Source organism: Myodes glareolus, chromosome 2, assembly GCF_982192425.1.
Source record: "Myodes glareolus chromosome 2, mMyoGla1.1, whole genome shotgun sequence".
In the NCBI taxonomy this organism is placed as follows: Eukaryota; Metazoa; Chordata; class Mammalia; order Rodentia; family Cricetidae; genus Myodes; species Myodes glareolus.
The window spans coordinates 131638515-131651328 of NC_142027.1; the positions used below are offsets into that span (position 1 = coordinate 131638515).

At 44.0% G+C, this 12814-nt stretch overlaps 1 protein-coding gene across 2 annotated transcripts in view; it reads right to left on the minus strand.

Annotated features, from left to right (window-relative positions):
• Nucleotides 1–12814, minus strand: part of Coro1c (coronin 1C) — a 74084-nt gene that overhangs the window by 47286 nt on the left and 13984 nt on the right. The window lies entirely within an intron of this gene.

Here is a 12814-nt window from a genome sequence, read left to right on the forward strand (position 1 = left end):
CCGTGTAAGACTTATGACACCCAGAGCTAGTCCATAGCTTTAACTTATGATCATGAAGGAAAATCCATCTTTCAGGGGTGGGTGGGAAAGCTCATTCCACCCTTCCTATTTTGGAGATTGGAAAACACCAAAGGGAATCTACCTTGTAGATGTGAAACCAAAGTCCCAAAGAAGTTATGATATGTGGCTTTCTCCACAGCCTGCAGGGTCATTTTCCAGTTTTTACACATCCTCCTCTCCCTGACATCAGCATTCCTCTGGCTGAGCGCTGTGCTGGCTCCCCAGAGCGACTCCACATTGCCAACTATGCAGACGCAAGAGACAGAAGCAGTTGCCCTGCTACCAAGTGCCTGCTACTATTCTCCCGAAACAGGCTTGATCTTCAGAGCAATCCAAACCAACTGCTGGCTGCTAAGCATCCCAGTGAAGAATGGGAAATCCGACTTGAGTCAAGAGCCAGGTCTTAGAAAAAGGAGAAGCAATTAAATGGGAAGTGGTTAATGGGGACTACCTTACCATGACAGTGACTCTGGCAATCCCACCCTGCAGGGAAGTCAGGGCAGTCGAAAGCAGCCTGCTGACATGATGACAGTGGTAGCTGGGCAGAAGACAGGGGACAGGCCAGAGTGGAAGACAAAGGAGACCATGAAGAGCGTCTCATGTCGGATCACTCAACATCTGGCAGAGTAAGCTAGGCATGGGGAATGTGGGTGACAGTTAGCTGGGGTCCTGGGCTCCCCATGAGTCATTTTAGACAAATCCCACTGGGTTACCAGATAAACATGAACACGGAAAGCTTTGTGCTTCAGGCCAAGACCCCATCCACCTCAGGTTTTCTAGCTGGCACTTCATGTAATTTCCCCGTCTGCTTTTGTATGGCATTCTGCTCAACAGACAAATGGAACGTGGATAAAGCTAAGTGGAACTGGCATGTGGCCAAACCCTGACAAATCTGCTGAAAACCAGATCACTGTGAACAGAAGAGGCCAGCACCTGTCCATTTGTGCCAAGTGGGACATGTGGTGGGCAATTCTATTTCTTGTTTTCTAACAGCCTCTTTTGTAGCCCTGAAACCATGCTCAGATGCAGCAGAAGAGTTTGTTTATGCCAGAACCTCCTGTCTTCAAAAGGCTTGTGTAGACTGTCCTCTTTGCAATGCTGGAGCGTGTGGCTAAGCAGAGACAAAAGTCCGGTGGCAGATCACTGAGCCCCGTGTCTTGCAGTCCAGCTGCTGTCTGACCTTCCCTGCTGACTACTGGGATGTACACACTTTGAATGCTTGGTAGAGATGCTAAGGACTAACACTCAGCCAACAGCCTTCAATGTGAAATCGTGTGAGTTCCTCAGGTATGAGTCAGACTTAGCTTCCACTGTGGCAAAAACTAGAGGCACACACCTCCATACTGGTTGCTCTCAGAAGCCACCACTCTCACAGCCATCAGTATTACAAGCCACTAAGGTTGGAGTCCCCACCAGCACCCCCCAACAAGTGTCTCAAAAGTCAGTTTAAGGAGTTGAGAGATGGCTCCACAGTTAGTGTCTCTACTGTTCTCTCAGAAGTCCCACATTTAGTTCCCACACATGTCTAGCTGTCTGTAGCTCTTGCTCCAGTGACTCTAACACCAAATCTTTAAAAAAAAAAGTTAACACAGAAAAGAAAAAGACTACACTAGATTAGTCAATGTTTTATGCATTAAAATATTTTACAAATTGATAAAATTAAAACCAATAGAAAAAGTCTGTGACTCACACCTTTAATCCCAGCACTTGGGAGGCTGAGTCAAGTGGACCTCTGAGTTCGAGGTCAACCTGGTCTACAGAGTGAGTACCAAGACAGCCAGGGCTATACAGAGAAAAAAAAAAAAACTCTGTCTAAAAACAAACGAGCAGACCTGACAACAAACTCAGTAAAGCCTAAATCATTGAATGGTTGCGGTGGGGACCTCCTATACTCAGCTGAGCATCTTAGAACATTCTCACAAGGACTGGTGCATAAACAGAAAGGAGAGCTGGGTGTAGTACTGCAAACGTGCAATCCTGGACGGCCAGAAGCTCAAGGTCATCCTCAGTTTACCAAGGTAAAGGGCCAGCATGGTCCACTGAGCCTTAACAAACCAAACAGTTCTCTTCACCTTACATGAAGTCAAGCTCACTTTCACTCTAATTACATCTGGGCAAAAGGAAACACATGTTTGTAGGTGGAAACTGTTGATTTCTTTCCCAGCCACCCAGACATGAATAATCACATAGAAACCATATTAATTACAACACTGTTTGGCCAATAAGTCAGGCATATTTCTAGCAAGCTCTTACACCTAAAATTGACCCATTTCTATTAATCTGTGCATTGCCACGAGGCTGTGGCTTACTGAAAGGTTCCAGGTCCTTCTCCTTTACCCTTCTGACTCCGCCTACTTTCTCTCTATATCTGTTAGGATTTTCTGCCTGGTTTTACTCTGCTAAGCCATTTTGGCCAAAACTGCTTTATTCATTAGCCAGTAAAAGCAACACACACACAAAAGGGCATCCCACATCACAGGTTCTTACAGTTCAATAGAAGAATACAATGTTAGCCGAGAGCACAGTGTGAAGATGCAGCCAGCTTTCCTGCTCTGAGCTGACTCAACCAAGCAAAATTGGGGCTTGACAGGCAGTGTGAGCCCATTCATGTTCAAGATCAAATCTAAACTGAGCCCAGCTGTCCACCTGTGACACTGCTGTTTCGGTTGCATAGAAAGTCTCCAGCCCTTCAAACACAACAGAGAACAGCAGCACCAAGAGCAAGCTCCAGAACCTGTGAGCATGTGTGTGAATGGCACAGAGTCTGGCCACAGTTCACTAGGATAAGCCACAGAGCCTGTGTCAGGGACAGACACATACATAAAGCTGACATGATGGTTACATGAGCACTCCATGATGAGTCGTAAGAGATGGCTCTGCTACAGCATCTAGTATCAACACACAAAAAAACATCACTCAACAAATGTCGCCATCCTAGTAACTGGCCTAAAATAACCTGGACCCAAACTCCAGTTCTGCCACTTGTCAGCAAGTTATTTTACCCTCTGAACCCCAATACCCTCATGCACAGAATGAAGCGCGTGTGCTTGAGAAAGCAAACTGCAAAGCACAGGTCCAGTGGCTCCATCACCAATCTATAAAGCAGAGCTGATGCCACTTTACAAGCGCCTCAAGACTACAGAGCAGGAGCACTATAAGCGACCCGTGCTCTGATGCAAAACAAGATGTCTCACACACACTACAAGCCAACACTTCTCATGAATATGGGGACAAAACCCTCAGCAAAATGCTAACAAAGCACATCCTACATCACATGAAAAGGAAACACACATCAAGACCAAGTGGGATTTACCTCTGGTAAATGCAACGAAAGTTGATTCAACACATGAAAAGTGACTGGTGGGACCTACCAACCACACCAATAGAAGAAAAGAGAAAACTCACATGACCACCACAGACATAAAGCATTTGACAAACCACGATAGAACACTCAGCAGAGGAGGAATAAAAGGGGACTTCCTCACAATAAAGAGAAGAAGGAACGACCACACCTAACAATGTCCAGTGTTGAAACGTTACTCTCTAATCATAAACGAAACAAACTGCACTCTGGCCACTTCTACTCAGGACTGCACTACAGGAAAAACGAACAAGTGCAGTCAGGTGCAAGAACCAGGAGCAATGCCCAACAATCAGCTATGTTTCTATACATTCACAACAGGCAATGCAAAAATAAAATTAAGAAACAATTCCAACCACAACAGCATTAAAATGGGGGTCAGCGGTGGTGCATGCCTTTAATTCCAGTACTTGGGAGGCAGAGGCAGGCGGATCTACAGAGTGAGTTCCAGTACAGCCAAGGCTGTTACACAAACAAACAAAAACAAAAACAAAAGGGACTATACATACAAATAAGCCTAAGAGGAGTGAAAGACCTGCACACTCAAACCACACACCACTGCAGAAAGAAATTAAAGAATGGAAAAGCATCCCATGCTTGACCACTATTAAGACAGCAGGATCGGCTGGGTGGTGGTGGCACAGGTCTTTAATCCCAGCACTTGGGAGGCAGAGGCAGGCGGAGCTCTGTGAGTTTGAGGTCAGCCTGGTCTACTAGGACAGCCAAGGTGACACAGAGAAACCGTCTTGAAAACCTAAAAAACAGCAGGATTCCTGAAGCGAGGCATAGATTCCAGGAAAGTCTTCTAGAAGCTCAGGTAAACACTTCATAGAAGTGGATGAACTGACTCTGAAACTCACATGGAATCACAAAGGAGTCAAAACAGTCAAAAATAACCTTAAAACCATTAAAAATGACACATTAGGAAAATTCCTTTCCTAATGTCAAAACTCACTACAGGGCCAGGGGGAGTGGTGCACATCTTTAATCCCAGCATTCGGGGGACAAAATCTCTGAGTTCGAGGCCAGCTGCCCTACAGAGTGAGTTCCAGAACAGCCATGGCTACACAGAGAAACCCTGTCTCAAAAAAACAAACAAAAAGACAAACTAACAAAAAGATGATGATGAACAAAAGTGTCAAGGGCATAGACAAAAGAGCAGAAACTATACAGCTCTCAGAAGCAAACCTTCCTGGCCCTGGATGGCAAAAGACCTTAAGTGCAACACTACAGGCAACAAAAGAGAACAGACAGAGCCCTTCATGGCCTGCACACTGGCTCAGAGAGATGAAGAAGAACTGACTTCTCCATGTTAGCCTCTGACTTCTACACATGTACCACAGCATATACATCTTATCAAACACACTAACTATAGTAAATAAAAAACCCACACAGACAATTGTTACAAACCTTAAAACTGATAAGGCACTTACTCATACATAAAATATATAAAGAATTTATTTAAAAAGGGGGGTGTATGACACATGACCAATGACAGCAACTAATCCTACTTAAAAATGGACTAGCTAGGCATGATGGTGCACACCCAGAAATCAGAAGGTGGAGGCAGGAAGATGAGGAATTCAAAGCCAGCCTCAGCTACAGGAGATCTTGTTTCTGCCTAGTATATGAAAGACCCTGGGCATATAACCATTCCCCAATGGATTAAAAGTCCAAAGAGAACACACCACTGTCCAGTATGCACAGGAAATGGTGCTAGGCATTAAGAGTCACTTGGTAAATGAATACCAAACCCTCAACAAAAGGTCCCTTCTCCACACCAGAATGGTGAAAATCTAACCTCAAACATGTCAGGTGGTTTGGGATCTGGAAGAGTCTCCTAGTTCCTTACACTTTAACAGAATTAGCACCTGAACTGGCACTTCAGAGAACTGAAAATAGTCAAAATCCCAGCATTCAAAGAATATACACATCCCGAGTGCCTGCTATTCACTGGACAAATGTATAAAGTGCTGTTACCCACCGAAGAGTGCTGCTTAGCACATTCCATAGCATGGGGAAATCTTGGCAACATCATAGTAACAAAAGGTAGTATAGAGACCTACAGAGCCTAACATTGTGTGAAACCTGAACTAGGCAAATGGAGACAACAGTTTGGGAGTTATATGGGGTAAGAGCTGAAGACAAAGGGACAGGAGGTTGTTTCTTAAGATATATATGGCCTAGCGTTGTGGCATACGCCTTTAATCCCAATACTTGGGAAGCAGAGGCAGATGCATCTCTGAGTTCGAGGCTATCCTGGTCTACATAGTGAGTTCCAGGACTGCCAGGGCCACACAGAGAAATCCAGTCTCAAAAAAAAGGGTGGGGGGAGTGGGGAGGGGAACTGGATGGACCACAACTTATCTATGTATATGTACACATGAGAGGCAAAGAGAGGGCATCAGATTTCCTGGAAGTGGCATTACTGGTGGTTGTGAACCTCCATGTGGACGTCTGCCTCTGCAAGAGCACCAATTGTGCTTAACTGTTGAGCCATCTCTCCAGCACCATGGGCTCTTTTAAAGGGTCATGAAAATGTTCCCTAGACACTGTGGTAATAGTTGCATGTGGCTTTGGTATTATTGTGGCTTTTCGTACCTTATGATTTAAGCAGATGAAGTGCAAGGAGGGAGTGTGTCTATAGTGTGCTTGTTTTTAATCTGTGCCACACCCAGCACAGACCCTTTATTCTACACTGTTTTGCAAATGTGAGCAATGGTTACTCCAGAGGCCAATAACAAGTTTCCCAACCCAAAGAGAAAATCCCAATCAATTCCCCAATGATTTGGGCACACAGTATAATTTTCATACAAAAGAACATTGGTAACCAAGACTCCACAAAATTCTGTGCTCACCTACCTCAGCAGCATTCTCTTTTTTTTCAAACAGAGAAAAATCTGGAAAATATTCCGAAGTCTAGAACTCCTAGGGCTGCCAGTATTGGTAAATGGCATTCAAAAATTCAACTGGGAAACTAAGATGTCAAAGACAAACAAACAAATAAATAAAATGTTTTAGCAAATTTGAATATTTTAAAAATTATTTTGTCTCAAAGTGATCAAGCAATAAATTAGAAAACTAAAATGTTTTCTAAGGGAACCCAACTTTTTTTTTTATGAAAAATAATTAGGGGCTAGAGAGATGGCTCAGTGGTTAAGAGCACTGACTGCTCTTCCAGAGGTCCTGAGTTCAATTCCCAGCAACCACATGGTGGCTCACAGCCATCTATAACAAGACCTGGCGCCCCCTTCTGGCATGTGGGCACACATAGAAGGAATTCTGTACACATAATAAATAAATAAATCTTTTAAAAAAAGAATTAATGAAGATTCTAAACAAGGAGATACAGGTACAATTCTAAATGCCTTGCCAGAGAAGAATCTGCTCATGAGGACTGTCAAGTATGAGCTCGTCCACATGCACAAGACCTTTTTTTTGCAAATGTTGAGAACACCTTGGCAATGAGAGGGCAGTGAGCCAAGAATGATGGAAACTGAGGCAAGAGGATCAGAAATCAAGATCAGCGTGGGATCAGGAGCTAATCCAAAAATCAACACAACAATAGGGTGGCAAGAACAGCTCAGCTCACATAGCACTTGACATATAAGGAATAGGACCTGAATTTGTCCCCCAAAACTGATATACAAGAGCTGTTCGTGGTGCACACTTGCAACCCCAGTGCTAGGGATCAATAATTGGACAGCCCCGCCCAGGGAGACTGTCTCAGAAAAAAAAAAAAGGACAAGGAATGACACCATGGTTGAACTCTGGCCTCCCTGAAAACACACATGCACCTGTATACTCATGTGCATGTGCGCAGGAACACACAAAACAAAACAATTTAAAATACTGGCGTACTTAAGTCATTGAGCAAATCAAGGAAATAGTCAACAGATTTCACAACAAATTCCACTCAGCAAGAGGCAATGAAAATATCTTCTAATTTCCAACTAATTTCCACAAAATGCAGCTGGATGTGGTGGTACACGTCTTTATTCCTAGCACTTAGAGGCACAGGCAGGTGTGGATCTGAGTTTAAGGATAGCCTGGTCTACATAGTGACTTGTAGGCCATCCAAGGCTATATAAGGAGACCCTGGTCTCAATGCCCCCCCACCCCACGTGTGCTTCCACCAATACGCACACGCATGTGTGCACTAAAAACCTAACCTAAACCCCCTTACAAGATGCAATATAGCATCCCACCATAATTCCAATAAGATGGCAGCATGCTTGAATGGGTTTCAAAAAGTAAAAAAAAAAAAAAAAAAAAAAAAAAAAAAAAAAAAAAAAAAAAAAAAAAACCAGAATGCTATCATTCTGTTGGGCTGAGGAGAAAAAGCTTGTGTTGAGACCAATCTGGGCTACATAGCACAGATGTACAGGGGATGTGTGGAAGAGGAGGAGGAAGAACAACAAAAACACCACCACAGCCAGATGTGATGTCACTCACCTGTAATCTCGCTCCTGGAAGGCAGAGGCAGGGTTACATTATCCTTGGCTACACATACACAGCAAGTGTGAACTCAGCCTGGGTTACCTAATGTGCCAACTAGCTTTATGTCAACTATAGACATGTAAGAGGAAAGAACCCTAATTGAGAAAATGCCTCCATAAGATCCAGCTGTAGGGCATTTTTTAAATTCATGATTGATGGGGAGGGTCCAGCCCATCGTGGTGGTCCTGGGTTCTGTAAGAAAGTAAACTGAGCAAGCCATGGGAGCAAGCCAGTAAGCAGCAACCCTCCACAGCCTCTGCATCAGCTCCTGCCCCCAGGTTCCTGCCCTGTTTGAGTTCCTGTCCTGACTTCCTTCAATAATGAACAGTGATGTAAAAGTTTAAGCCAAATAAACTCTATCTTCTTGAGTTGCTTTTGATCATGGTGTTTCTATACAGCAATAATAACCCTAACTAGGACACCTGAATAGCCCAGTAGAGGTAAGCTTGCAGCCTAGGCCTCCACACGATGTCCTCTCTAAGTAGGGCTGGCTTGAATCTCAGAAACAACCATCTGTCTCTCTGCCCTGGTTTCTAGGTTAACAGTGAAGCCAGAAAAGAACTAATTATCCAGCAATCCAGCCTTTTGTTTTGTTTCTTAGACAGGAACTCGCTATGTAGCCCAGGCTAGACTCAAACTTGTAGTCTTCCTGCTTTGACTAGCCATCTGCTGGGATTCTAGGCCTGTGCCACCATCTTCTTAAGGTGTTGGTGGCAGACACTATATACTAACTGCTTTTGACTCCAAATAAAGAAAACCTAAACCCTGAAAAGTACTATTCATTATTCTTAACACCCAAAGAAACAAACAAACAAACAAACAAACAAAAAACTTCAATTTCCTTGTATTTTGGGTAGGCATGTAACCAAGAATGACCAGCAAGGGGCCCCTCATGTCTAAGGGCTGACTAAGTTGTAATGGCTCTTACAATCTCCACTCCCAAGGCTGCTGACAACATTAAGCCCCAAAGACTGAACGGCAGGCATCACAGGGTCCTACAGTAACTTCACAGGGAGTACAATAAGTGTATCTGAGAGAAAATACAAGACAGAGCTGTTATACCGCAATGGCATAAATAAAGTATACTCAAGGACACCCGAGTAAATGTTCCTCTATTTTCTCAGTCTACCTCCACCATAAACAAAGGACAGCCATCTCAACATTTTCCTGTTTATTGGGGAAGTTGTCTAAGGACTCATGCAGGTGTGGTTCTATGGTGCATATGAAAGGAAACACATCCTGCAAGACACACACAGGAAAGCCCCTATGAGCGAAGCCTGCCAGCAAGTCTGCAGACCACCATTCCAGTACATCAGAGTCCACACAGACCGCTCGGATTCCCTCAGCAGGAGCAACCACACAAAGGCTCCAAAGAGTCCATGAGGGAAAGGCCACACCCTTTCCAGGCATGTTCAATGGAGACTAGATATGTTATTTTATATTTTATTATACTTTTTTTACTTTTCAAGACAGGGTTTCTCTGTGTAGCCCTGGCTGTCCTGGAACTTGCTCTATAAACCAGCTGCCTCTGCCTTTCAAGTACTAGGACTATAGGTATGCGCCACCACTCCCAGCATGAAAGTGTTATTTTAAAAAGAACAGCAGGTGGCTAAGAGATGGCTCAGCAGTTAATAGCACTGACTGCTGTCCCAGAGGGCCCAGGTTCAAGTCCCAGGACCCACAACAGTCTATTAACTCCAGTCTAGGGGATCCAATGCCACGGCATACAAGTGATGCAAAGACATATATGTAGGCCAAACATATTATTTATTTTTTAAAAATAAACTAAAAAGATTGGTAGGATAGCAGCTGAGACAAACATCTTAAACCATTTTTAAGAAGTAAGAAATGCAGTAACCTGTCCACCTATGTAGAACACATTCACAAAAGCAAATGAACAAAGCAAAACAGAGGGTTCCTGATTCAAACATGGCATGAGGAGGTGGCTGACCTTTTTCAATTTGTCTTAAAGTCCATCAGTGACATTCTACGAATCCTAACAAACCACACATTTTTACTAAGTCAACATTAACAGCTTCACAGGACACATTTAAAAGAAAAAACAGGCCATGTATAGTAACTCACACCTTTAATCCTGGTACTCTGGAGGCAGAAACAGGTGGCTTTCTGTGAATTCACGGTCCAACCTGGTCTACAAAGCAAATTCCAAGACAGGGCCACACAGTGAGACCTAGGTTTTTTTTTTAAAACAAACAAACAAACAACACTTACCTAACTTAGTATGCATTATTTTATGTGTACGAGTGTACTGTCTGCATGTTTGTCTATGTACCACATGCATACTTGGTGCCCAAGGTCAGTTCCACTTGCTGGCTGTGTGACTTTAAATATAGATCTACAATGTGCCTACACTTTATAAGCATAAGTAGAAATGGAAAAGTCAGAATACAGAAGTGGTTATAGATGGACTACACTGAGATGAAGCCAAGAAAGTACTAGCCACTCTCTAACTGTATTCAACTGTGTGAGAACAGGGAATGATCATAAAGGACTAGAAACAGACATGAACATGCACGCACCCGTGCACACACATGCACACTGACACATGTGCTGACACACATATCCATCAAAACTGCAGTCCCTAAAGGCTCAAGTGTGCTGACATTGCTCTACGTCTTGAAGCTTTTTAGAATCTTCATGTTTTACAGCTTGTCCTCATTTTAGGGGACAAGTTAGATTCAACCTCACAAGAAACATGAGCACTCACTGAAAATTCAGAGTAGATGGTGACACCATGCAAATGTCGGCTGCACATCACATCTGACAAGAAATGAACTGTGGGTGATATGAGCATGATGCAACTCTACAGACCAAGAATTCATGCTCACACTTACATCCAGGAAAGCGCCATCTGGGAAGCACCATCATAGATAGTGTAAATCACCTAAGGTGGAATACGGAAGAATGACAAATAGACACTGGGAGACAGCCCTAGTTCTCCAATGCCAGAAGTACAATTCTTATTACAGAGCTAGCATGCAAAGATGCGTGCTCAGAATCCCTCCCTCTCCTAATCCTCTGCTTATCACCACTGTCTTTATAATAACAACTGCCTCTCCCATTCCAGAGCTCTAAAGGACTGCAGGAGAGGCCTCCATCTGAAGACATCTCGGCACTCCCTGCCCCAGAGAACACGAGGTGGCAGCCCAGAAACCATCCAAGGCTGTGGGCATCTCCCAGAGACCTCAGTAAAGAGCCAAATTAACCCCACGAGTGCTCAGGCTGAGTGAAGAACTTTTGTAGGCTATACTGATGACCTACTTCTTTTTAAATCAACAAGTGTAGACTGTCCCAGCTTGCTAAGTCTATTTTTCACTACTTAGTCAATTGAGTTTTTCTTGCAATAAAATTTTAATTCTTCTTTGGAAGTTTTATTGTTTCAAGAAATGAAATTACTGAGTTCTCCATCTGAATAATAAGATAAAATAAGAAGACAGGTTTATAATGAACCTCTTAAGACTAGTCACTGATAAAACTAGCAGCATCACAAAACAAAACCAGTCCAGGCATAACCCTAGCCCAGGGATGCTGAGGTGGGAAGGCCAGGGTGGCTAGCTGGCCTGGCAATGCAGTCATACACTATCGCAGCTTTTCAAAGACTCAGCTTCAGTTGAGGACTTCTGGTCATCTTTTGATACCCTATGCCATCAGGGTTACAGGAATACACACTCCTGATGATGTGTCATTGGAAGCAGGTGAACACAAAGAACTATGGTTCTGATGACAAGTTTATCCTGACTGCCACCTACCTGCCTAATCATTCTGGTCTAAAGACTGTCTATCACTGGAACTCAGTACACACTTCCCTAGGAAACATACATGGGCCACTGAGAACAAATTCATTGCTGGTGTCCACAGGGTCCTTACATCTCTTACTTATTGTTCAATAATGACTTTTAAGCCCTGGCCATGTGCCTGGACCATGCTGGACACTGAGGGAAACTGACAAGCACCTACTGCCATAGAAGTGGCACTTGAGCTGAACTCGAGGCATAAGCAGTCGTGAACTGGACACGAGGAGGACAACTGCATGGGTGTCTGCATCAAGAGCCAAGCAGTCTGAACGCGGCTGGCTTCAGAAAGCCTGAGCTTTCTCTGAGCATGGATAAGGCAAAAAGAGGGCAAGACAGTGGCATACTTGGATCACACGGCTTTAGGTCATGTTACAGATTTCACCTTTACCTGTAAAGCATTGGGAGGTACATGCACTGCCACACACACACAAACACACCACTGTTGAAAAGTCCAGTGTACAAGGTGATCAGTATAGCATTTTAAAAGCTGTTCCTTTTAAATGGAGAATGGATATAAGTGGGAGCACCTCAGAGCATTCAGGGAAGCACTATCCAGGCCAGAAGTGCCAGTGCCAGTGGAACCAGGACAAAGCCTACTGTGATTCAAATACTAATTGATAAGAAGCGCATCAAAATTGATCTTAGCATTTTTAAAAAAAATCATTCATTGTGTGACTGCGGAGGCATGAATGTTACTGCACATATATGGAGGACAAAGGAGTGCTTGTGGGAGCTGCCTTTTCTCCTTCCACCAGGATTAAACTCAGGGGCCAGGCCTGCATGGCAAGTCCTTTTACCCAGTGAGTCATCTCACTTTTGATCAATGCAGACAGATTGCTGGGAGTACACCCCTCCCAAAACAAGAGCCAAGAATGGCTGACCTCCCACCTCAGCAGCTGCTTCAAAGACCTTTCTCACCATGGGCAGGTGTGCAAAAGCAGGACAAAAACAATGGCCTTTAACACTGACAGCAGGGTCTGCTGCTTTAGAGTTAGAGTGCATGGGGCTGAGGTATAGCTCAGGGGTAAGACATCTGCCCAGCATGTGGGAAGCTGCAGGTTCAACTGTCAATCACCAC